This window comes from Macrobrachium rosenbergii, chromosome 40 (genome assembly GCF_040412425.1).
Source record: "Macrobrachium rosenbergii isolate ZJJX-2024 chromosome 40, ASM4041242v1, whole genome shotgun sequence".
Taxonomy (NCBI): domain Eukaryota; kingdom Metazoa; phylum Arthropoda; class Malacostraca; order Decapoda; family Palaemonidae; genus Macrobrachium; species Macrobrachium rosenbergii.
In genome coordinates this window covers 27,312,392-27,339,357 of record NC_089780.1, presented here as the reverse complement: position 1 = coordinate 27,339,357, position 26,966 = coordinate 27,312,392, and the positions used below count along the sequence as shown (strand labels likewise).

General features: G+C 39.8%; 1 protein-coding gene across 1 annotated transcript in view; it reads left to right on the top strand.

Annotated features, from left to right (window-relative positions):
* The first annotated feature begins 2,826 nt into the window (after positions 1-2,826).
* The window catches only part of LOC136826281 (zinc finger protein OZF-like), a 31,048-nt gene continuing 6,908 nt past the window's right edge, over positions 2,827-26,966 (top strand). The window contains exons 1-2 of the mRNA XM_067083476.1: positions 2,827-3,259; positions 9,774-9,937. The gene's annotated coding sequence lies outside the window, so the exon portion shown is untranslated. The remainder of the gene's footprint in view (positions 3,260-9,773; positions 9,938-26,966) is intronic.

Genomic DNA, 26,966 nt, shown 5'->3' with positions numbered 1-26,966 from the left:
TAGCTTTAACAGCAAACTTAGCTGATGTTTACGGTATTGTTTCATTAGGTTTTAAATATTTACAAGTAAGTTATATCAGTACAGACCACTTGGGGGTTAATGCTGTCAGTGCACCCCTCACAGTGCACTGTAGGCATTATTTAAGGTTCTTTACAGTGTCCCTTTGGCCCCTAGCTGTAACTTCTTTCATTCCTTTTACTATACCTCCATTTATTTTCTCTTTACTTTCCGCCCTCTCCTAACAATTGTTTTTTTACATTATTTTCAGCGCTGAATGACCTCATGTGTCCCAGCACTTGGCCTTTGGCTTGAATTTTATAATCCAATTATAAAATTGGATTAGTAAATAAAAAAGTAACATGGCATACTTATTTGGGAAATTAATCCTAGAGTCCTAGACAAAATAGGCAACCCAAACAGAAAGTGGTTTAAAGAGTGGTAATTACAGGAAATGAGCTACCTCATGATGCGCTGCTCAGTGAACAAAAACTAGTTGCTGACTCATCCTTCTCCTTAACTTTTTAATTAGAATTATGTAGACATTACTCATCTTTACTGTCACTTTTTACTGTTTTTTCTTTCCAGTGTCCCACTCCGCTGATGGAGCTCTGCGAGACGCGCAAGCTTAATTCATCATAGTCCATAGACATAATGATGCAGACACATTCTGGGATTTTTTATTTTATACATCGTAGTCCATATTAATAGCAGCAATTAGTAGTCAAATCTACACTTATAGCACTCAGAAAAAGAAAAATCTTTCATATTTTCTTGAACGACTTGATATTTTCAGTCCTTATATCGAGTGGGAGCCTATTGCATAATCTTGGAGTGGCAAAATTTAAAAGCCTACATTCGAATTTCATCTTAACCCAAATAACTTGAGCCCACTATAACTATAATCTTTGGATTTCACTTTCCAAAGACACATGTGTTTTTTATATAATCCAATAAAATAATTATAGAATTCTTTATCACAATTTGGAGATATCCAAAATAATTTGGAAAAGTGAACCTGCCGTTGCCAGGTTTCTGCTAAAATCTTCCAATTACTAGGCCACGCCCATTTTTGGTAGGGGAATAGCCTTTTACATAAGCAGAGTTACTATACTTTGTCCAAAATGTCGTGAAACATGGAGTAGGTCTCCAGCGCTGCTGCTTTGCCCCAATTTCGTTAATTAAATCTTACTTAAGACAAGAAAACAATGAAGATCTGGCATACACTTTGCCACATCTCTTTCTAAGATCAGGAAGGATAAGCAGCTTATCACTAATGTTCTGATACTCAAGCAACCACCAAAATGCCACAGCTACGCTCTTTAAACATAATTTCCGCTAATTTATGCAAAAATGCAAATAATCTCATTAAATATGGACGATACAAAAATGGCCCAAACAGAAATGGATTCTATAGGAAAAGTTACCCTAGAAACCGATGTGAAAAGCTTGGTATTGACGAATATCAAATGGTTAAAGGATCTTTCCTGTCTAAGGCTACAGTACTTGTTACCTGTTGACGGCTTATCCAGGTCTGCACCACTTCCAAAGCGCTCGGAAAACCTCCATTATCAAATTAATAGTTTATTCATCAGATGCATTTGCTCACACTGCATATTCCACATTCACTGTTTGACATTCCATATCATAGCACTGATTAAACAAAAAGTTTTAAGTTTCTTTTTGAAAAACTTCAAATCCTCAATCTGCCTCAGCTCAAGAGGAAGCTTGTTATATAATCTAGGAGCTGCTTATTCAAAGGCTCTGGAGCCACAGACAGGAAAAACGCGGCTCTACCAACCTGAAACCGTCTGTAACTAGTCTAGTATCAGGTCGATTTAATGGTCGTATAATCTGTAATAGGTTCTTCAAATATCGAGAAGAGCCGGTCTTAACAACTTGATGGTCAAAACACATAACTTGAATATTATTCTGGCCTTCACCGGAAGCCACTGCAAATGAATAAGATTGGGGGTAACCCCGTCCCGCGAAGCAACACCTCGTCTGGACCCAGTTTTCATTTATACACACTTGATTAACACGCAAGTTTCTTAAGTTACTTTCTGTACCAACTGTCATAAGCTCAGTCTTATTTTCATTCAATTATCACGCTAGAAAGGAAATTCCAACGTTGGACAGTATTCTACTTGAAGTGGAAGAAATTGTTCTAATGGAGGAAAAATACTTACGAAATATTTGATGTTCTCACATTCATCGTTTCTATATTAAATATGTTTGATGGGAAGAGAGAGAGAATGATGATTCCAGGCTACTTTTGATAATGTGTTCAAATATAAACTGATTCAATCATCATTCAAATAATATGACGAATAAAAGTTCAAATTTTACGAATAATAAAGATGGAAAAAATTTAGTACATTAAAATTACAGTAATGCACTGAACTTTATTAATGGTAGGGTATGGAACGTTAAATTTCTATTGTCATCTGAGACGAATATCTTAAAAGTTTTAAACAAAACCGAAAACAATTGTCTTCATAAGACACTGGGACCAGGTCTAGTCGAGGATGTCCTCTTGAAAGCCGAACTATTATCTGTATTAAAGGGCACTTTCCTTGTCCCGTAATTTATGTTGTGTTCGCACTGTTCCTACAAAATTTTTAACATGCAGTTTGCGGATATAAACAAAGCAATCAACTTTATGGGCTGCTCTCGAAACACAATTAATGTCGGCCTAATCCACATCAATAACAACGGCAGATCTCGCAGCTTTTGCTTGACTGGAAAGATTTATGATTTAAGATTGGAGAGGAAATTTTACGACCGGATTAAAAGACCCTAAATGAAAGGATGTCGGGATTAGCTTGAGTCAGATTAAAAGGCTTGAGGGAGTTTGGCATCGTCGGAAACCTACTCTATGTTCCACGACTTATCGTTATGTATGTGGAGACTGGAGGGCCTTGTATTGGAACAATCAAAATCAAATTAGAACGGGAGAGAGAGCCGTTCAAGAGTTAATCCCCATTTCTTACTACTACAACTACTATCAAAACTTGGAAAGGCAAACCTTACTGTTTACCCCAATCGTTTACCTTTTTAAAACCCTGAACCCGAACTTAAGCCTGGTCACTCGACGTTGTGACATTTACGGCCTGCACAGTCTACGGGATGGGCGTAAGCACGCCTGATGATGAAGGTTGAGGCAGGCTAGACTAGGCTAGTCAAATCGTTTTGGGATGACCTAGACCCAATTCCAAAAGTTAGAAAGAAGTTCCCTGGTTACCGGATTAGCCCCCATTTGGTAAGTTGGTCATGTTTTCTGTGCGGTTTAGTATAAGATAGGATAATCCTTGGCTGTAATGAACAAATTTAGCCAGTCTTAATGTCCCAGTGGAGAATTTTTGGGTAAATAGGACAAGGGCTTGGCTAGAAACAATAACAATGGAATATCGAACAGTGGAAATATGGTTTGCTTGTACTGCCATGTACATGTAGTTGGACCCGTCTGTATAATAATACCTTAAGTACCCTTTATAGGCCCTGTTCATAAAAGAAAAAACAGTTTTATGGTGCAGAGGCCCATCACCATATACCTTGCCACTGAACACATTCCCCAGTGATTGTTCATATAATGATGGTGACGCCTCATATAGAGATTTTCTCACACTAATGAAATCTAAATCGTGGGGTTAACCAGAGATTTTGAGGGCGAACAATAGCCTAATTCTCTGGTATCTATCCTTAACATTTAAATTACAACTAAAGCTGGACAGATGATGACATAAGGACATGTTAAATACTTGACAGCTCAGTTTTCTTTGCATTATCAATTGCACAAAGGTAGATACTGGACACCTTAATGTAAATGATTAATACACACATGTAACTCCAGATTATATCTGTTGGCAGTAAGAGAGGGATAAACCCCTTGTGTTTAAGTATACATACATACCTTGTGGTCATGATTATGCTGTATAGAATAAGCAGTTAAAATTATCATCATTAAAAGGTTAAATTTAGATTTTAATCAAAAGGTTCATTTTCTTTTCTAATATACAGAAAACCTCATTGATATCATAAACTTACGCATAGTCTGTGGAGTCTAGTATAAGATTTTCAATGATAAATGTCAATACTGGATACAGATACAGTTATTCTTCCCAGTCTGTAGTAGATGGTTAATTTCCTTGCTGTATACAGAGGATGATATTAAAATCCAAGTTAGTGTGAATAGTTTTATTTTCTTGTGGTTCTACCTAGAGCAGTAAAATTGTAAATATGTGAGGAATACATTAATTAAGGTTTGTTCCTACTGAAATACAAACCATCACCTTTTATGTAGGAGTATTCTGCAGTGTTAGCTGGAAGTTGTCATTGTTAACAAAATGGTTAACTAGTGGTAGGTGATTGAGTAGGGGAATCCCCCACTTACCTACTGTAAGCCAACATTTTTTTTTTTTCAGCAGTGGTCATGATTTGGCATATGATACATCCTTTCTTGTCTGCCTCATTTAACCTTTTTTTTTTTTTACTGTCATTGTATTCGTGTAATGGATATTGCTTTGGAGAATGGTGTGGGCGAACAACAAAGGTGTGCAAGATATGAGAGTGTGTGTTGTTTCTTTATGTACCCCCTTGGCTGTGGAGCCTCACCACTTTTGTTCATTCAATAGCGGTAGGACTCACAGCTTTTATTCTCCTTGCGAGGAGTGTACTGACTGTATTTCATAATAAGAGAGATTCAGCAAGAAATGTAGGAAGGCCAAAATATTCATCAGTGTCTTAGGGGCAGTTCTCCACCTTTGATACTACCAAACCTTTATCATTCCTTCCTACTGGGCTGCCTTCCCTCTATTCCTGTCCCTCCCACTCATTTTCCTCTGGCTTAGTCCGTGATGGGTATTTGTCAGGGGACAGTGGCTGAGCACAAGCTCTCCAAGATTGATAATGTATACACAACCTGAAGTCTCCTTAGGTAAAACCTTGACGCATGTTTGTTGTTCCTCTTACCAGTTTCACCAACTGCTCCAGGTATTTCTGACTGTTTGGAGTATTTAAAAGGATGTTGTCCTCACTAAGCATTTTGCTAAGGGCCCATCTGTTCTTGGTGTTCCTACTGGTACTGTTAAGGAGCTCAACTCTCTTGATCTAACTATTGATTTTGTATTGCCTGTGGGAAACACTCGAACAATATTGAGCACAGGCTGTCTTTGTGATGTCTGCCTGCCTCATCTGACTTTGTTGGGGGGAAGTTAGACTCATGGTCAGAACAAAATTATGAAATGCAGTTGGGTATATTTTTCCTCAGACTCTGAGCCAGCATCTTCCTTCTCTGAAGGTAGATGATGATAAAGACACCCTAGCACCCTAGAGGGGGCATTTTCTGTGAGTAAGGTTGACATCCGGGTTCTCTGAGTTTGCTGATGAATCGTTGTATTTCCGCCCCTTTCAAGACTTGGGGACTACCCTGAATTTCTCTTGCTTGTACTTCAGAAGTATGATGAGAGGAGTTGGCACTACCTTTCCATCTCACATTTACATCCTCTTAGAATCGTGCTTGTGGTCGAATGTTCACGTGTGACAGGTCTCAGCTTTGCCATTCCTTCAGTACCATCGTGACCTGCATGTGCTGCAGGTATGGGTGATTTATTGGAGTGCATGTGGATGATTTGGATTTCTCTTGGTATCCTTTTTTGACATTTCTGGCCCACTTGGACTCAGTTAAGGAGTCCTCTATACCTGTTGCTGCTTCTGCCACAGGGCGCAATATGAACCTCCTGGGGCAGTCTTATTGCTTGCAGGGGATACCTCTGCAGTATTGTACACAGACAGTATTCACTGATGTTGCTACCTAACTTGACCTCATCTTCCATTGTAGCTGGTAGAAGTAGATGAAGAAACTCAGGTGCATATTTTCTTCTTCCTCCTCATTGTCAAACTCATCCTCTGTTTCCTCCTCCTCATCTTTCTCTGGCCTATCTTCCTCTTGTAGGAAGAAGACAAAGAAGTCTCAGAAACCTTCTTATGAGAAGTCCCATTGGAAATGGCATAAGCCTCATCCATCTCTGAGAGTTTGTAGCTGCTTTCGCTTGCCTACAGGTGGAAAGTTTGTCATACATGGGGTTGACACTGGGTTTTCTAAGTGTACTATACTTGTGACAAGGTATCTTTCAATTAATTTTGAGAAGCCAAGACTGCCATGGGTTTTTTTTTCTCAAGCTTCAGCCGAAGTACTTAAACTGTTGGTACTGCTTTCTCATTTGGCTGGTGAGTGGGAAACACCCCCACTCACCTGCCTACTTCCAGTTAACCAGCTTGTTACTAAGCTTCAGTGATTGTTCTCCTATGAAAATACAAATTTGATGTATTTGTTTTAGCAGCAATACAGACCATTGCCCTTTATGTAGGAATATTCCTTGGCACAAACCAGAAATGTCCATTAATCCTACTTTGGTAAGAACAAGGTTAATTGGTGTTAGGTGGATGAATAGGGGACGTGTTAAACTGTGGGAACTGCAGAGGAATAAAGCTTTTGGAGCATGTATTCAAGATACTAGAAAGAATAGTAGAAGGAAGGTTGAGAGAGCTGATAGATATACATGAGCAGCAGTTTGGGTTTATGAAAGGAAAGAGCACAGTGGCTGCTGTTTTTATAGTAAGACAAGTCCAAGAGAAGTATCTAGAAGGAAAAAGGAAAGTTTACTTGTGTTTTGTTGATTTTGAAAAGGCGTATGACAAGGTAACAAGAAGAGTAGTCTATTGGTGTTTGAGAAAGAGAGGAGTACCAGAAAAGTTGGTAAGTTTAGTGAAGATGATGTATGAGGGTGCAAGAACTACTGTACAAACAAAATATGGGGAGACTGAGACATTCCCTGTGGAGGTGAGCCTCCGTCACGGATCAGCTCTGAGTCCATTCTTGTTCCTCGTCGTTATAGACACACTGACATCAGAATTAAGGAACAACGATGAACGGTGGGATCTGTTGTTTGCTGACGATTTAGTCATTATAGCACACACAGAAGAACTGCAAGAAAAGTTTTTAGCATGGAAAGGAGCCCTAGAAAGGAAAGAATTTAAAGTGAACATTGGAAAGACAGAGCTAATGACTAGTATTAGAGAAGGACATGAAGAGGTAAACATTCAAGTGGAAGATGGTACAGTGCTAAAGCAGAACGAGTTTAACTATTTGGGTTCAATAATAACAGAAGAGCAAGGTATGAGAAAGAAGTGAGACAGAGAGCGAAAGAAGCATGGCGAAAATGGAGAGAAATAACTGGAGTTGTTTTAAACAAGAAAATGCCATTAAAGCCCAAAATGAAGATTTATAGTACGGTTATCAGACCCGTACTATTATGTGAGGCAGAAGCCTGGCCACTTAAGAGGAAAGAGGAGGGACTGTTGAAAAGAACTGAGATGAGGATGGTGAGATGGATTGCTGGAATATCACTAATGGTAAGGAGGGAGAGTCACGACATAAGAAAATGTGTGGTGTATGTAATGTAAAGGTGAAAGCTAGGGAAGCTCATTTGAGATACAGTGGCCATGTAATAAGAAGAGAGGAGGTGGAACCAATCAAGGGAGCCAAGAACATTCCAGTGATGAGGAGGAGGAGTGTGGGGCATCAAAGGATCAGATGGATGGATGTGGTGAGGTGGGACTGGGGGAAGAAGATGCTAGGAATAGAAACAGATGGGGAAAGTTGACTCGAGCGGCCGACCCTGCTATACAGTGGGACTAATGAGGTCGAAAGAAGAAGAGGGATGAGTAGGGTGGGAATCTCATGTTCAACTGCAAAGCTAGCACTGTCATCTGGCTGTGTTATGTTTGTGTAATTGATGCCATTAATAAAATTGTGATTGAACAACAAAGACATATAGTCATATAGCATGTGAGGGAGAGTATGACTGCTTAATACCCTCCTTGACTGTGGTTCCTCACCAGTTCTGTTCATTCTACAGGGATAAGACTTGCTACCCTGATTCCATATGTGAGGAGTTTGCTGGCTGGTCTCTGCAGTGAAATAAATTTGGCAAGAAATGTAGGAAGGCTGAAGAACATTTGCTAGTGGTTGGACAGGAAGATGGAAGAAAGGAAGTGGGAATGGAGGTAAAATAAAAGGTTAAAAAGGGGGATGTGTAAACAATCTTTGGTAATGCCTACAGTGCACCATTTGAAGTGCACTGGTGGCTCTGCTAACCTACTTTGGTTGCTAATTATTGCTCTTGCCTTTCATCAGACTTTTTTGTTTTCTTTTGAAGAGGAATTGTGAGCATTACAATGCAATTCTTCCCTTGTTTCCTCTTAATTGATCTCAGCATAAGATTTGGTATGAGATGGGTTTTCAGATGCTTTCCATGTGATTTTTATCATGTGCTTTTGTTTCTTCCAGGGAAATCTTTTTGGGGAATCTCAGAATGTAGAGCACCATCCCTACCTCTGTTTTTCCTTTAAGAATTGTGTTCACAATTTTGAGATCTTAAATTTATACTAGGCATAGGCTCAGTTACCAAAGTTGGCCATGCTGGGTAGGCTGACATACATTTTTTTGTTATGCAATTCTGGCAGTTGCCATTGAACAGTATCTTAATACTGTACTGTATTAGGTAAGTGTATGCTCCTTTGCCAAATCAACTCGGCTAAACCTTGCTTAGTCACTGAACCTAGGCCATGGCTTGTCCAGGCTAGCCTGCTAACTTCCTAAACCTTGAAATAGATATGCAGTACAGTATAAAGAATTGTTCCCACAATTACAAAATCTTTTCCAGTTGTAGACTAAGTTATCAAAGTTGGCCAAGCTTGACAGGCTAACTGGCATTTGTGGTTATACTGTTGCCAGGTATTGCTGGCTAACCCTAATCCCATCCAATTCACCCAGTCAGCCAGTCTAATTTGTAGGTTAGGAAAGTGAAATAAGCACAGAGCTAATTAAATTTAAACCAAGTTATGGAGACCAGGTTAGTCACCAGAATCAGAATAAGTTAGGAAGTTGGCACAATGAATTGTTGAATTTGTTATATGTCTTGTGATTTGTCAGATGTTGCAAGCTATCTTGGGGTTAGGTTTAGTATGACTGTCTTAACTGATTTATATGAATATTAAGCTAACTGCGACTGCCTTATCCCATGCTGTGATATTGATGAATGATAATTAGAAAACTACAGAAAAGAATCCAGTCAGATGTTTTGACTATTGCCTGAGTCTAGTATACACAGGAACACCCCTGATGCAGCTTAACTTAACTGAAAGTTGATGAAACTTGATCTACATAAACCAGCACACGTGCTATTGACAACAATAGCTAGCTCTACTATTTAGATACTAGCAGTATGCTATGTAGCACTCATCAGGCCATAAAGTCCTACAATGCTATTTGAGCTAAATTAAGACAGTGAATTAGCGTTCCAGTAACGGGTTATACTGTATTGAGAAAAACACTTTCATCTTTACATTTTGGAAAATCTTTACATTTTAATCACAAATCATAACAACCAGATTGTTTTACCTTACATACCATGCAGGCAATTATATGCTAGTAGAATATGGTGTAATCAGTAGAGTTATGAAATCTTCAAGTATCTAAAGTCCGGAATTACTAAATTGTGAATGGTTGTATTCAAACTCTGTAACTGTGTAATACTGGATATATTTTCATGTCCAGACTCAAAAATTGTGTAACCTTGATGCAGTGATTGCAGGCATGTAATCATAGTTTATTAGTGAACTTTTTACCATACCATAAAATTTTTAATTGCTGTTGTACTGATAAATGAAATACCGAATACCCATATCAAAATATACTATTCTTACTTTTACAGCTACTGATGTCCTGCCATCTGAGTTTATCTTTATTTTGGAGGTGTTGTTGCAAAAGCAAAGCCACACTTTTTGAAATTGAGCTACTATATCATTGCAAAATAGTGACACACGAGTTGATAAGGATCTTGGTTTCACAACTTGTTGTACTTGTAGTATAACAAAGGTAAGATGATGTTATTGGTCTTGGTTTGATAATTTCATATAGTATTATCATTGTATGTCAAAACTAGTTACTAGTTGCATAACATTAAAAAATTGAAAACCTGACAAGTTGACTAAATAAACAGAAAAAAAGGTGGGATTTTGAAGGTGTTCAATGACATTTTCTGATTTATAATTGAGATACAATGCGTAAGTGGCTGGGGTCATACTCCTGTGGGCGTGTGTAGTAGCAAAGTAGGTAGTCTTTTGTCAAGGATGAAGGTAAACATTAATAAAAATCATGAGTTAGTACAGTACTGTATACCTAAGATGTTGGGCATGCAGCCAAAGTCCCATACAAGAAACAAATTTACCTTCTTTGTAAATGCTTTGCACTTTATACTCTACATGCAATGTACAGGGGTGCGCACATGGTTTTTCCTATGAGAATACAAATCTTCATCCTTTGCATAGATACGTATACCTTTAATAAAACTGGTTTGCTTGTTGAAGCTTGGTAACTAGGTAGCTAACTAGAGGTGAGTGAAGAGTCAGGTGTAACCACCCACTTACTCAGTAAACAATGTCCAAAATTTTCAGCCACCTTGCTGGCTTACATTTGAAACTTGTATTATGGCTGTTATTAGAGCTAGCTTAAGTAATTTCTGGTTTGAAAGGCTGATGAATTTGGCTTGTTTGTTGATTTTTCTGATTTTGACTCCTGTAAGAATTACAGTGCCTGATACTTCTTATGTTGCCTGTGACTACTGAATTCTTTGTGCACTGCTTGCAGAGGTCAGGATTGTATGCCATCTCTGAAGTGCACTCAGTGTTTCTTGGTTGCCTGCCAAACAGAAGTCTGGGACCAAGAGGATGAACTGGAAGATGATCCAGTTGATGTCCTCTGAGGGCAGCATACTGCTGTTCTTATCTCCTCTTCCCTATTTTGTATCTCCCTTGATCCCTGCTGCTTTTACTGGGTTGGTAACTGCCTGTCCTCCTCTTCCTCAGTACAAGGGGGTTTACATTGCAGACCAGGAGGTGGTCAGATGATTTTATCCATGGCTGATGCTGTCATTGTGCAATGGTAGTTCCTGCTAGCCCCACTGCTCCTGCGTCAGTTACCACTTCTACTGCTTCTGTTGCATCGGAGAACCTGCTGAAGCATGTTATCAACTCTTGGCATCTCAGGTTTTAACACATACAACTTACCTGTTAGTTACATATAGCTTTAGTCTTGACGTCACGGCAAAATTTCAAAACGCGGCAGCGCCAGTCCGAATATCGGGTGATCGCCCTTACCTGCCCTCTGTCGGGTACTAGGAACTATTCAACATGCTTCAGAATAATTTTGCCGTCACGCCGGCGACATTGTTGTCGGTACTGAGCGAAATTTCATTGTATCTGCCTACATCGAGCTGTTTTCACTTGGTGAAGTACTCTTTGTTGGTTTGCGGCTTTGCCAGTTATTTTTGTCACCTATTTAGTCAGGTTTTCTGATAATTATGTCAGATTCTGGGTCTTATACCTTTAGGGTTTGCAGCAAAGGCTGTAAGACGAGGTTGGTCAAGGCTAGTCTTGATCCTCATTCAATTTGTGTGGCTTGTAGAGGTCAGGAATGTTCATATGAGAGGAAGTGTGATGAATGTGTCAGTATGACTGAAAAAGATTGGAAGGCTCTATCTAAGTATGTAAAGAAGCTTGAGAAAGATAGAGCCAGGAAAGCTTTAGCTAGAAGTTCTTCTTCTCTCTCTCAGAAACCGGAATCTCCCTTAGCTATGCAGGAAACTTCTATTAATATCCCCGTGGCTACTAATATTCCTATTCCTGACTCTGATATCCCTGAACCCGTTACCGTGTCTGAGTATCAAGTCCAGATGGACGCCAGATTTAACCTTATTGTGGGCGCCATGGAGGATATTGGCGTTAATGTGAAATCCCTTCATGAGCGTATGGATTCTTTCCAAAATATTGTGAATAATTTAAGTGCAGTGCAAAGTGTTAGTGTGGTGGAGGAGGTGGTTGCTCGGCCTACTCGTTCTCCTAGACCTAAGCCTCTGTCAAGCTCCCCTGCTCCTGGGAGAAGACATGCTGAAAGTCCAAGGGAGGCGAGTGGGGTCTGCTCACGAGCAGCCGCCCCTCGAACAGTCCTGTTGTTTCCCAGGCTGTTTCAGAGCGCCGTTGGAAAGGCGACTCAAGGAAGTGTCTTTCTTCAAGCTCCAGTGATTCGCCTGCGAGAGGCTGGAGATTTCCGACGAGTCTAGACCATTGAAGAGGTCCAGGAATCTTTCGCCTTCAGCGGTTCAGAAGAAGAAGCCATTTCGCTTATCACAGCCTTCCTGTAGTTTTTGGGAGAGTCCGGAGAGATTTTCGTCGTCAGAAGAGTCTTCTCCCAGGCGCAAGGCTCATGTGCGCAAGAGGTATAAGACTTCCCATTCGGTGTTGCCCAGCGTTCCCGGTGTTTCTCCTTTGGTTTCACGTAAGCCTATTGTGGCTTCTGCGCCTCTTCCTCATCACGATCCTGGCTCTACTGATCATCGTTCCCAGTTGGATCCTCGTCTACTCATGACTTTCTTCGAGCGATGCACAAGAAAATTGGAAGCATTCTTGGCGGGCTCGGAAGGCCTGGTTCTTCTCCAGCAAAGCCTTCTGAAGTGTATTTGATGCCTCCTCCTTCGTCTCGAGCTCTCGGAGCGCCCAGTACGAAAGCTCCTCCTCGATCTGTGTCTCTTGATCCTCCTTTGGTTCAGGATCAGGCTCAGGCTCACGCCTAGTCAGGCTCAGGCGCTCCCTCAAGATTTAGCGCTCTCTCAGGCTCAAGCGCCTCAGGTAGCGCCAGGTGAGGCGCCATCCCAGGCTCCTCCTTTGTGGCGCCAGTTCAGGCTCCTCTTGTGGCGCCAGTTCAGGCTCCTCTTGTGGCGCCTCTCCTCTTGTGGCGCCAGGCTCAGGCTCCTCTTGTGGCGCCAGTTCAGGCTCCTCTGTGGCGCCTACTCAGGCTCAGGCTCCTCCTCAAGCTCTTATTCAGGCTCCTACTCCTCCTTCACAAGATGTGTATGTGCAAGCGGAAGGTTTTTCTCCTATTTCGTCTGAGGAAGAAGTTGTGGAAGAGTTTCCTGTAGACGAACCAGACTCCTCTCGCTCGGATTATAAGAAGCTTCTTCGCTTCTTTATTGATAATTTTCCTGAGGATTTTGCACCTGCGGCTCCGGCTTCCCCTCTCTCTCAGTACGCAAGAGACTCAAAGCCTCCTACCTCTTCCTTTATGAAGTTAGTGCTTTCTATTTCAGCCAAAAGGCATTAAAGAAAATGAACTCCTGGTTGGAAGACAAACGTGATCAGGGAAAACCACTTTCTGCTTCCCTCCTTCCAAGCTTTCTACTAAGACGAAGGCTTGCTACGACACTGGGGAAGTTTTCTCTCTGGGAGCTTCTGCCTCCTCTCAGGAGACTTCTCCAGTCTCGTTGACTCTACTCGTCGTTCTGCGATGAACTCGGCTCGGATTTTCTTCTCTCCCTCAGAGTTGGACCACCTTTTGAAGAACGTTTTCAGAGTTTTGGAAGTCATCAGTTTTATGGACTGGACTATTGGCGCTTTGGGTAGGAAGGTAAAGTCTTTTGGTCTTTCCGAAGCGCATTTCGATGATTTCTCTTCTGTTATGTCCTGCTTAGATAAAGGGATTCGTGACGGTGCGTCTGAGTTAGCCTCCATCTTCACGTTAGGAGTTCTTAAGAAGCGACAACTTTGGTGCTCTTTTGTCGCTCTCGTGGAGTTTCTAGGACTCAAAGATCGGCTCTTCTTTTCGCACCTCTGGATAAGAAGTACCTTTTCCCTCAAGAACTTGTGGCCGAAGTGTCGAAATCCCTTACTCAGAAGTCCACACAGGACCTTTTGGCGCAATCCACTCGGAAACCAAAAGCTCCTCAACCTTCTCTGCCAGCGCAAACTCGTCCTCTAGTTAATCAAGATAGGCCCTTTCGTGGCAGGCCCTCACCCGTACAGTATCTCGTTTCGGGGCAAAGCAAGATTTGTCTCCAAGACTATCAAACCCTCAATTAAAAAGTGATCTGCATGTCCTCCATGCACTAGTCGGAGCCAGACTTCAGCAGTTCTGGCAAATTTGGGAGGAGATCGGAGCGGACCAGTGGACCACGTCCGTGCTAAAGGAAGGATATTCTATCCCCTTCCTCAAGAGGCCCCCTCTTGCAACAGAACCTTTAGCTTTGACAGCATATTCCAGCAACTTAGAAAAATGCTCGGTTCTGAGTGCGGAAGTAGACTCCATGCTTTTAAAAGGAGCGATAGAGATCGTGGAAGAAGTCAACTCTCCAGGCTTTTACAACCGCCTTTTTCTTGTTCCAAAGGCCTCAGGCGGCTGGAGACCAGTCCTGGACGTGAGTTCTCTCAACCTTTTCGTGGAGAAAACCAGTTTCTCGATGGAGACGACGCAATCCGTCCTCAATTCTCTTCGTCCGGGGATTGGATGGTCTCAATAGATCTGCAGGACGCTTACTTTCACATTCCGATCCATCCCGCGTCCAGGAAGTTTCTTCGCCGTTTTCCAGGAGAAGACTTATCAGTTCAGGACTCTGTGCTTGGTCTGTCCACAGCCCCCTCAAGTATTCACAAGAGTTATGTCCACTGTTGCCAAAGCTCTTCATCTCAGAGGAATAAAGATCTCTCTCTCTCGACGATTGGCTCCTTCGTTCCCAGTCTCAGCCTCAGTGCTTGGAGGATTTGCAAGTAACTCTCGACTTGACACAGAAGCTAGGACTTCTAATCAATTGGAAGAAGTCTCACCTATCTCCTCACAATCCAGGATCTATTTAGGAATGAGACTGGAAACAGTTCCTTTTCTGGCTTTTCCGTCAGATCAAAGAATCTCGGACTGTCTCAAAAGTCCAGAACTTTCTGGATATGGATACCTGTTCCGCAAAGGCTTGGATGAGCCTCCTGGGAACTCTGGCGTCAATAGAAAAGTTTGTCTCCCTGGGGAGACTTCACATGAGGCCCCTTCAATTCTACCTCAGGGAGCAATGGAACAGGAAAACGCTTCCAGACTCCTTCTCCTTTCCAATCTCGGACCTTATCAAGGAAGATCTAAGGTGGTGGTTAGATCGAAGAAAATTAGAGAAAGGTCTCTCTCTATTTCCGTCGAACCCGAACCACGAACTGTTTGCAGACTCGTCAGAAGTAGGATGGGGAGCGACGTTGGGTGTAAAAGAAATTTCAGGTTTGTGGAATGCGACAGAAAAAGAATGGCACATCAACAAGAAGGAGTTGAAAGCAATCCACCTGAGTCTCGTACACTTCCTACCATTCGTACAGGGACAAACAGTTCTGGTTCATTCAGACAGCACCACAGCGTTGTCTTACATAAAAAAACAGGGGGGCACTCATTCTTACTCCCTCAGCGAGGTAGCAAGAGACCTCCTTTTGTGGGCAGAGAAGCACAAGATTCTGCTCCTAACAAGATTCATTCAGGGAGCCCTCAACGTGAGAGCGGACTCCTTGAGCAGGAAGCACCAGGTTCTGTCCACAGAGTGGATTTTGCACGAAGAAGTGTGCAAGTCGCTGTGGAGACTTTGGGGTCAACCTCTGGTAGACCTGTTCGCGACGAACAAATCGAACAGGCTCCCAATCTTCTGCTCTCCTGTCCCGGACCAAGCAGCCTTCCAGACGGACGCAATGCTACTGAATTGGTCGGGTCTGGACCTTTACGCCTTCCCGCCGTTCAAGATGTTAGGTGCGGTGTTGAGGAAATTTCAGCACCACTCCAACACCAGGATGACGTTGATAGCCCCCTTCTGGCCTTCCAGGGATTGGTTCCCAGTTCTCATGGATCTCTTGATCGACTTCCCGAGGAGCCTTCCAAACAGAGTAGATTTACTCAGACAGCCCCACTTCAGGAGATTTCACGAAAACCTGTCAAGTCTGCGGCTAACTGCGTTCAGACTATCGAACGCCTACTCAGAAGCAAAGGATTTTCAAAGAAAGCGGCTCAATCCATCGCTAGAGCCAGAAGACCATCTTCGATCAAGGTCTATGAGTCCAAGTGGAATATGTTTCGTTCATGGTGCAAAGATCATGACATTTCCTCTTCCAGAACCTCGGTGACGCAGATTGCGGATTTTCTTTGTTCCTCAGGAATAAGAACCTTTCTGTATCCACAATTAAAGGTTATCGTAGCATGCTGGCTACTGTTTTTCGTCACAGAGGTTTGGATATCTCTAATAACCAAGATATAACGGACCTTATTAAATCCTTCGGTACCTCTAAGAGGTCAGATGCTAAAGTTGTTTCGTGGAATCTTGATGTAGTCCTGAAGTGGCTTATGTCTGAGAAATTTGAACCTATGGATTCTGCTTCTTTAAGAGATCTTACGAGGAAAACCCTCTTTTTAGTTTTGTTAGCTACAGCTAAGAGAATCAGTGAGATCCACGCCTTGGATAAGAGAGTAGGATTCTCTGCTTCAAAAGCAATTTGTTCTTTCAAACTGTTTTTATGGCCAAGAACGAGACCCCTTCGCACCCGTGGCCTCGCTCTTTTGAGATTCCAGTCTGTCGGAATTGGTAGGTAAGGAGCAGGAGAGGTTCCTCTGCCCAGTCAGAGCCTTGAAATATTATTTGCGAAGGACTAAAGATATTAGGGTCCTTCAGATTCCTTATGGTGTTCGGTCAGGAACCCTCTTAGACCGATGTCCAAGAATGCCATGTCCTTTTTATTAGAGATCTGATTTCTGAAGCTCACTCCAATATTTCAGAGAATGATTTGAAAATGTGTAAAGTGAAGGCTCACGAAGTGAGGGCTATCTCTACTTCTCTCGCTTATAAAAGGAACCTCTCCCTTCAAGATATTGTGCAAGCAACCTACTGGAGATGTAAGTCTGTATTTGCTTTGCATTATCTCTCATGGCTGCAGACAGTGTTTGATGAGTGCAGCACGTTAGGGCCCTTTGTTGTATCTGGCACGGTAATGGGTAAAGGGTAAAGGAGGATTAACCTACCTTTACTTACTTGTTTTTGGAGTGTGAAGGTTTTTACGGTTGTCTGTGAGGGTAAGTGTTGGATAGTTTTACCCCACAGTTGGTTTTGGTTTTTATGGTTATGCTTTTCTTTGGTGTTGGGTGACCCTTTTGTAATTCATGATGTTTGTGCTGCGCCTGAGCAGGGGCATACCTGTGGTTTGTCACGGCCATGTCCTAGGTGACTGATACCCAGCTTAAGCAATCTGCGACCAGGTCATTATACCCCAAGCGGTTGCTCTAAGGATAGCAGGTTACTGAGGCAGTAACTGTGGAATCAGCTACCTTAGCAGGTGAGGAACTAAGAAATTTTCTACATTAATAACCTTAATGTTTCCAACAACTCTTTTTAGCTGTCATTGCCCCACCTCCTAAAGGTGTCAATCAGCTATATGTAACTAACAGGTAAGTTGTATGTGTTAAAATGACATTTTTATTCTAAAATAATGTTTAACACATACTTACCTGTTAGTTACATATACGAAAGCCCACCCTCCTCCCCACGGGGACAGGTAGGCAAATTATTCTGAAGCATGTTGGAATAGTTCCTAGTACCCCGACAGAGGGCAGGTAAGGGCGATCACCCGATATTCGGACTGGCGCTGCCGCGCGTTTTGAAATTTTGCCGTGACGTCAAGACTAAAGCTATATGTAACTAACAGGTAAGTATGTGTTAAACATTATTTTAGAATAAAAATGTCATTTTATTATAAAAATGTCATTTTTCTCTTGCACTGATCTTGTTTGACCCCATCACTTCAGCTGTGGTTTCTCTCTTGAGTGTTGTTCAGTTGTCCTCAGTTCAGGGAGAGAGCTGTTGTTTACCTTCCTTTAGAACCTGGTGGAGAGGAAGTGAAACTTTTTCCCTAGGTGTTAATCCTTGGCATTTCTGTCAGTTTGCAGAGTCTAGTGGAGTGCCAGTTCCTCCTTACAGTACTGGCCAATTAGAAGGCTGTCTTGGCTCCTGTCCCTCTGACTCTGTGGCTTTAGCATAGGTATTCCAGTTTTCTCTTGAAGAAGAAGATTGGGACCCTGCATTTTCAGCACAGAGGTCAGAGTTGCACTTGACCCTTGTTCAAGCTTAACTGTTAGTTTCAGGTATTGAGGATAGGAATCTAATTGACAGACATCCTCTTTATACCTAGAGAACACCTATGGGTCGTTTGCCTTTCTTTCTAGGTCTGTATAGTGATTGCTTGCGCTGTCATGTATTAACCCCATCTCTCCCCAAGATTCATAGTTTGCTGTAGACTAGCAAAACCAAATTCAGTGGTTGACTGGTATCTTCCCTTTGCACCCTTCCCAGTTGTTGACAGTATAACCTGTGTTTGTGCTGGTCTGACTGATGCAGATGAGCTAAACAACTTAACACTTGTCTTAGAACTTTGGTCTTATAATATGTTCTCTCCATCCTTCCTTTACAAGGGTCAGGGGAGAGGGGTAGGCGTAAAGCCTGATTTCCCATACCTTTTATGGAGAGGCTAGGGTTTTTCTGAAACCTTCTTAGATTATAGTTTGCCACAATGAACCAAACTCTGATATAGGGCCTTAATAACCTTTTTTATTATATATGACAAGCTGAATAGGAGGTTATAGATGTCAGTTTTCTCATGCTCATGCACATGACGAAGAAAGCATGGAGCGTATGGGACATGGCAAAAGTTTGTGACCTCATTTCCTTATTTCCTTCAAAACAGTGACAGTCAGGTATAAGGGGTTTTCACATAAAAGACAAATGTTGTATCCTTGTTGTAACAGATCTTAATTTTTATGATAAACTGTAGTGTTTGCAGATGCACAACCCTGAATTTTTTTTTATCATAATCCCACCTCAAACCATTCCTGCATTTGTATGAGCTTGCAGATGGAAAAAGTCGGGGGAGTGGGCAGTACTCCCAGGCCCTCACCTATTTGCAATTGGTCATACACCTATTACCAGGCTTCAATAATTAAACCACCTTTTTTATATAAATGACTTACCAAGCAATAACATAGCTAATAGCTTCCTACCATGGCAGACCAAAAATTCAAATTTCGCGGTGGTGCCACCATCGCTAGTGTAGTACCTTTCATCATTTATTGGATTGGTTTCCTGTTACAGTATTGGTGACGTGCTCAGATTTTGTGTGGCCTTTTTTGCAATTAGTGAATTGTTTGTTTTGTTTAGCAATTTTTCACTATTTATCCCTCCTCAATGTGGGACCACCTTGACGTGGTGAGGGGGCTCTTGAGCCCCAGGAATTTGTTCCCGGGTTTGAGTCCAAGAGTCTCATATATTATTACACATTTCTTTGGACTAATTTTGTGGAATTTTTCACTTTTGCTAAAATTTATTGAGCCTGTCAAATAGAAAAAGATATCATAGCTGGGACTGGGTTTATATCCAAAGCTAAATAGTGAGAACTGTGGTAGGATTATCAACTACCCGATAATGTTTGGACCTGAGAGATATCAGATTGATATCTCAAGGACGGAACTATCTGCGGGGCTGGGCCATGGATTCCAGGGGGTCTGGCTCTGGGGATAGGACTCTCGGCATTCTATCCGGTTTGCCTGTAATATGATTAGGGTGGGGATGATTGTATTCTTGTAATGCTCTAAGTCCTAGCAAGCAGGTTTGGCTTACACTTCAGCCACTCTAATCGTATTGTGCCATCCCCTGTGAGGTAGGGTAGGGGCCGGACATTTGGGAGTCAGCTATCACTTGTGCCATTAGTGGAAGAATAAACTCCATGAAAGGCTAATGATATCTTTTGAAAGTTTTCAGGTTTATTATTTTTTTTCTATTCAATCTTTATGAATAGTAAGAATAAAGAGTCGAGTACCCCTGGGAGCTTTGATGATACTGTTTGGCACAGATAACGACCTCTGCACCCACCTTGGAGATTGAAAATTCTCCAAATGTTGACGACCCATGCGAGAAAAAGGATATCCCTGTGAAAAAGGACCTGGCATTGTTACAATGGAACCATTCTCCTTTGAGCCAGATGTTTCTGTGTCTGTGTCCCCATCAAAAAAAAAAAAAAAAATAGTTCAAACTTTTCAACTATGGGCCCTTTGGAGACTAAAAGAATAAATAAAAGAAAATATAGACCTAACTCAACCTTGGTTCACTTTGATTCCCTCTTTGGAGAATCAAACTGGTCAAGGTTTTTGAGTTTACAAGCTCACAAAAATATATCCTTATTAAAATTGGAAAATTACTTGTTGAACCGATGTCCATCACAAGAGATGAGCATAAGACAAATTAAAAAAAGGGAATGGTTGGTTGAAACAACCAGAATCCAGTCAGAAAATTATCAAAACATTAAAAATATAGCAAACATAAATATAAGCATTATAAGGCATGATACCATGAATAGTGTACAAGGCATAGCAATATTACCAAATCTAGAAGAAGAAATACAAAACAAATCAATGTTTCTAGATTTATTACAGAAAAGATACAACAATGTTGAAGACTGCAAAATATATGAGGTCCCAAGCAGGAAAGACAAAAATAAATATATCAAAAAAGCAAAAATAAAGTTCAGTGGCCAGACCTTGCCCTTGAAAATTAAAATACTGGGATTAAACAGGGAACTAAGACCTTATGTTCCCAAACCCATGTAATGCAAGAACTGTTGGAAATATGGCCATACAGCCATTAAATGCAGAAATTTTCCTAGTTGTGCCTATTGCAGTTTGCAAGAACATAAAACACACTGGGACTGTGGCCAACCAAAATGCATAAATTGTGGCCTAGAACATCATGGCAAATCTAAAACATGTGCATTCTATATTTACATTACTGAACTTAAATCACTACAGGAACAAACTGGAATGTTGATCAGGGAAGCAAAGTTAGAACTAAAAGTGAGAGGATTGAATGACCCAGCTAAGAAATTTAGGTATGCAGATACTTCAAAGTCAAACAATACCCAAACTGAAGTGAATGACAATGAAAATAAAGAAATGTCACTAAAAAAATACTTGATCAAAAGAACTCTTCTATGGAGATTGCATACAGCAATGACATTATCCAGTGGACAATAGATTTACCTCCTTACCAGAAATAGATACGAATATTGACATAGAGAAGGACGAAGAAGAATTAAAATCACAAGAATGTGACAAAACAGATAACACAACTCAGAAGAGACAACTAGGTAAGACCCCACCTAATTCCACCAAACAAAGCTGTAAAAAGACAAATAACCCACCAATCTCACCAAAAGCTAAAGTTCAGAAGCAGAACACTAAATCAAACATTCCACTGTCTCCCATAGTAACAATAATACCTCTAGGAGCAGAATCACAAAGTTCAGATGAAATGAAAAACCAAAATATAGATAACTACAATGAAAGCAAAGAAAGTCAACCATCACCAATTATAGGCATCACAAGAAAAACCAAGAAGGAACAACAAACTAATGAACATGAAGATACATGTGGTTGTAGTAAATGCTCTGTAGCAGTGTTCCACAAAAATAAAACTATAACTAAAGAAAGCCTAAGCAAGACCATAAGAAATTTCATGTGGTATAGAAACAAAGAAAAAACAAACATCAAATCTCATGAAGAAGGTTGCTTGTGTACTGAACATTTAGAATATTACAAAGAAAAACATATCAACATTGTAGATAATTCTAAAAAAAATCAAAATAGAAAAATTAAATCAAGATAGTAAAAATGTAACAGTTAACGATATTCAAATTAAAACAACAACAAAAGATTAATCAAGACCTACAAAGATACAAATTAACTTATAACAAATTAAAAAAAATATCAGCTTAAATAATTTAGAGTAATTTGACCACTCGCATATTACACCATTCAGTCGTTATACAATTCAATGGAATATAAATGGATTATTAACGAGAATACCTTTAGAAGAAGTCCAACAACTTAAAAGTGAATACGAGCCAGTGATTACTGTATATGTATGCAACACGTAGGAAAACTTGTTCCAAATATAGGTAAATATCTAGTAGCCACAACAAAAAATGAAAATGATTTAGGAACATCAATATATGTACATAATAAAATGATATACGACGAAGTAGATATAAATTACACTGAATTACAAATTTCAGCAATAACAGTGAAAATTAGAAAATAATTTGTTTGATATTATTAACTTATACAACCAGCCTAATAAAAAGTATGATTTAAACTTATTACATAAAGTAATAAAAGATTTTAAGAATCTCATATTAATTGTTGGAGATTTCAATGCACATAATCCAATATGGGACTACAGTATAACAATATTACACTGGATAAAGATGGAGAAAACCAGAAAACATGATGAACACCAATAGTCCCTGTTGTCTGAATGACAACGAAGTAAATACATATTGCTCCAAAACCCATAGAACACTTTCCTCAATAGATGTCACCCTTTGTTCAACAAATATAGTTGACAAACTAGATTAGAATACTTGTGGTGACTCCTACTCAAGTGATCATTTTCCCATAATAATATCCTTATTAAATAATAAACCGAAACCAGACTCTCCACATTTTAACATACAAAAAGCAGATTGGGACATTTTTAACTTGCATACCAGAAATATACTGCCATATGATTATTTGAGAAATCACAATGAGACAAATGAATTCTTTGTATCTTTCATTAAAAAGGCAGCAAACAAAGCTATTCCTCATTCAAAACCCAATAATATAAAACATAAAGCCCCTGGTGGTCAGATGATCTATCTGAATTAGTACGAGAAAAACACTCTCTAGCAAGAAGGTTAGATACCAGTACCCTAAACAGAAGATTCAATAAAATAAATAAATCAAAACCATTCTTTGAAGAAAATATATTAAAAATGACAAGTGTACTTTTAGAAATAGATGCATTAAAACCTTTATATAATAAAATATCAGCTAAATTTAGAAAGGAAGTCATAAAAGGTAAAATAATATCTTGGAGGTCCTATGTATCGGAAATAACAAGCAAAACATCCATTCAAAAAGTATGGGAAAAATTCTGAAAAATAAATGGAACAGACATTAGACCACCCAGATAAGCTATATTAAATAATGGCAAAAAAATTTTAGATTCCTTCAAAATTAGTAACATACTTGGGGAAAGGTTTGCCAAAATAAGCAATAACCAAAATTTGGAAACAAATTTCAAAAAAGTAAAGAATAAATCAGAATCTATAATACTTAATTTTGAGACAAAGGAAGATATATACTATAATAAGAAATTCAATATGGAAGAGTTGGAATATGCTCTCTTGAACAGCAATAAATCTACTTCTGGAGGTGATAATATTTGCTTTGAAATGATTTGCCACCTAGCACCTTTGGCAAAATCATACTTATTAAAACTTTACAGTCATTTATGGCTCAGAAACTTGTTTCCAGATGAATGGCGAAATGCCATAATAATTCCTATACCAAAACCTAGAAGAGATCCTGGTAATGTGAACATTTATAGACCAATCTCTTTAACAAGTTGTCTATGCAATTTGTTGGAAAAAATGGTAAGTGCGCGACTTACATGGCACATACGTGAAAATAAAATTTTAACTCCTTCCCAGTTTGGTTTACAATGTAATTGATCTACATTAGATTCCCTATCTAATTTGGAAGACCACTTGCATAGAGGATTTCAAAGAAAGCAAATTACAGTAGCTGTCTTTTTTGACATCCAAAAGGCATACGACACTACATGGAGGTATGCAATATTAAAATCATCACGTAATAAGAACATAAGCGGCCAGCTTCCTAAGTTTATTAAAAACTTTATGACTGATCGCACTTTCCAGGTGAGAATAGATAATGTTTATTCCAAGACATTTCCACTTGAAAATGGGGTTCCAGAAGGGAGTGTCCTTAGTGGTACCCTTGTTTACATTAGCAATTAATGATATCAGTAACATGCTACCAGTCGGAGTTAAAAGTAACCTGTAAATGGGTGATTTTGCCATATTGTATATTATACAGCATCACGCATAAAGCATGCAGAACGAATGATTAATAAAACCATAATAAAAATAGATGAATGGACCTCGTCTGTAGGCTTTAGATTTTCCATAGAAAAAACTCAGGCTGTCATGTTTTATAAAAATAACAATTAGAAAAAACGTGAAGAAATAGAATTGAAAATCAGAATCCATAATATACCAATTAGCCAAACTGCAAAATTTTGGGGATTAATATTTGATCTACACCTGAACTGGAAAGCCCATATAACTTACGTAAAATCAAAATGCAAAAGGGTGCTAATTCTAATTAAAAAACTATCACACACAAATTGGGGAGCTGATAGACATACTCTTAACATACTGTATAAAGCAACAGTGTTATCAGTCATTGACTACAGAAGTGAAATATATGGTTCAGCGTCAGAAGCAGCACTGAAAATATTAGATCCAATTCACACTGTACAGGAGCATTTAGATCCTCACCAGTCTCCTCAGTACTGAGCTAATAGATTGTTTGAGTCACTGAACATAGATATACAGGTACCTTCAACAGTGACGTTACCACCCCATTGGACTATGAATACAGTAAGGACTTTCAAACAGTTGAAATGTTTATCAAAAAGTTCCTCATATACCCCAGAACACCATAGACAAAAAACCATAGATCATATAAAACAAAAAAGTTCACATTACGTGATTTATACAGATGGGTCTAAATCACAACATAGAGTAGGATATGCAGCTATATCCCAGAACAAGTTACATCAGTTAACTTTGCCTAATAATGCCTCAGTCTCCACAGCAGAGTTGTGTGCAATCACAGTAGCCATCAAAATTATAAAGCAAATATTCAATAATTTTGTGATTTTTAGCGACTCAAGAAGTGCCATAGAAGCCATTCAAGGTTACTACTCAAAAAATAATATTGTACAGGAAATTAAATATGAACTCCACAAATTGTATAATAATGGAAAAAATATTGAAATATGTTGGATCCCTGCCCATGTAGGGATTAAAGGAAATGAAGAAGCTAATAAAGCAGCTAAAGAAGCAGTCCACATGGCAAGAGCAAATGTAAAAATTCCAATTAGTGATTACATAAGAGATATAAAAGCAATCATTGTAAATAAATGGCATAACATATGGAACGAGGAACCTACAGATAATAAATTGAAACAGATCAAATCCAGTGTTGGAAAATGGAGCTCAACATGTCAGAGAGAGGGAGAGACGCACACAAGTAATTCTGACACATCTGCAAATAGGTCATACTCATTTGACACATGGACACTTGATGAACAGTCCATGTGGCCCTCCTCCTGAATGGCCAGAATGTAAAGTGCTGATAACAGTCAAACATGTGTTGTGTGACTGTCCAAAATATAACCAACAGCAAGTATCAACCTTTGGAAATAAATCGATGGGGGGAAAGTTTGTCGGAGTCTTATACATTTTCAGTCATCCCAATTTTAACATTCATGAAGTGTAACTTAATATACAAAACATAAAATCAAGTAAATTATGCAAATACAGAAGCCCATAGGGCATTTAATGAGTAAAAAAAAATTATTTTTGGAATTTATTCTGAATTTTAATTTTTAATTTTTTTGAAATTTTATTTTATTCCTTTTAATCGTTAATTTTTTTTGTATTTATGGAAATGAGCAAATGTATTTATTGTATACATGTGTTTTAGTGTAAAGCGTGTTCATTTTACAGTTTTTTACATTAAACTTCATTTTGATTCATTCATCATCACCTGAATGACCTATTTGGTCCCAATTCTAGGCCTTTGGCTTAGACCTTATATTTCATCCTAATCCTTTGGGCCAGCTCTATGAGAGCTGGTAGTCAGCTCAGTGGTCTGGTTAAACTATCTTAATAATAACAATAATAATAATAATTCACTATTTGCCATGTCAGATTCTAGTTCTTCTAGCGTTCAGTTTTGTACCGAGGGATGTAAACTAGGTTAAGTAAGATTATGTATGATTATCATACTAAATGTATTAAATGTAGGGGGCAAGATTGTAATGGGGAGATTACTTGTTAGGAATGTCAGGATTGGGATGCACAGCAGTGGAAGGTTTATCGGTCTTATTCCAATAAGCTTGATAAAGATAGGCAGAGGAAGGCTGCTCTTAGAGCGGAGCATAGAGCTAGCTTAGAAGCTATTCCTTTGCCTTCAGTAGCTGAGGGTAGCACTGTTTCTTCTCCACTTATCCCTTCTGTTTCCCCCATCTTGAGCCCTCCTATTGATTTACCACATACTCCTTTACCGTCTTCCCATGCTTCTGATCTCAACACCATCGCCAGTCTTGAATCTAGGGTCGATAAGAAGTTGGAGTTCTTGGCCAATACGGTCATGATTCTAGGTATTGTATATCATTTAAGGCTTTTGTTGATAAAGCTTCTGTTCCAGGTGTGTGTGCTATGAGTGTCAATGTTCCCAGTGCTAGTAAAGTGCAGAGTGAGTGTTGTGTTTTCTGAGGAGGCGGCTGTCCATCCTACTAGTGTTCCTAGATGAAGGTCCTTGTCTCACTACCCTGCACTGGGGAGAAGACATACCAGAGGTCGAAGGGAGGCTGGTAGGGTTTGCCCACAGGCAGTCGTCCCCTCTGTCAAGCCTGTTGCACATTCCCAGTTGTTGACCGAGTGCCACTGGAAAGGTGTGTCTTTTAGTGCACATCATATGTCTGACTCAGAAGATTCGTCATCAGATGGAAGGCGTTGTCTTCCATGTCTCGTCCTCTGAAGAGGCATTCTGCGACTACAGACAGCTCTCCTCCTGTTAAGAGGCTTAAGGAAGTCATTATTAGTCCTCAACCCTCCTGCAGTTTTTATGATCCACCTCCTTCATAAACTCAGATTCGGTAGTCAGCCTGGGACAGTCCAGAGTCTCATATAACGAAAAATAACCCTGTCCCGTATAAATAAAGTATCTAGAGATTCATTTATGTTAACAAGAAGCAAGAAAAGTGCTCTGAACTGAGTTAAATAAGGCGAAATAAACTTACTGCGTAATCGATTTCCAAACCAAAGCATTAATCGCTATGATCGTATTTTATAATACAAAAGCAATATGAGAATACATGAGTATTACTGGA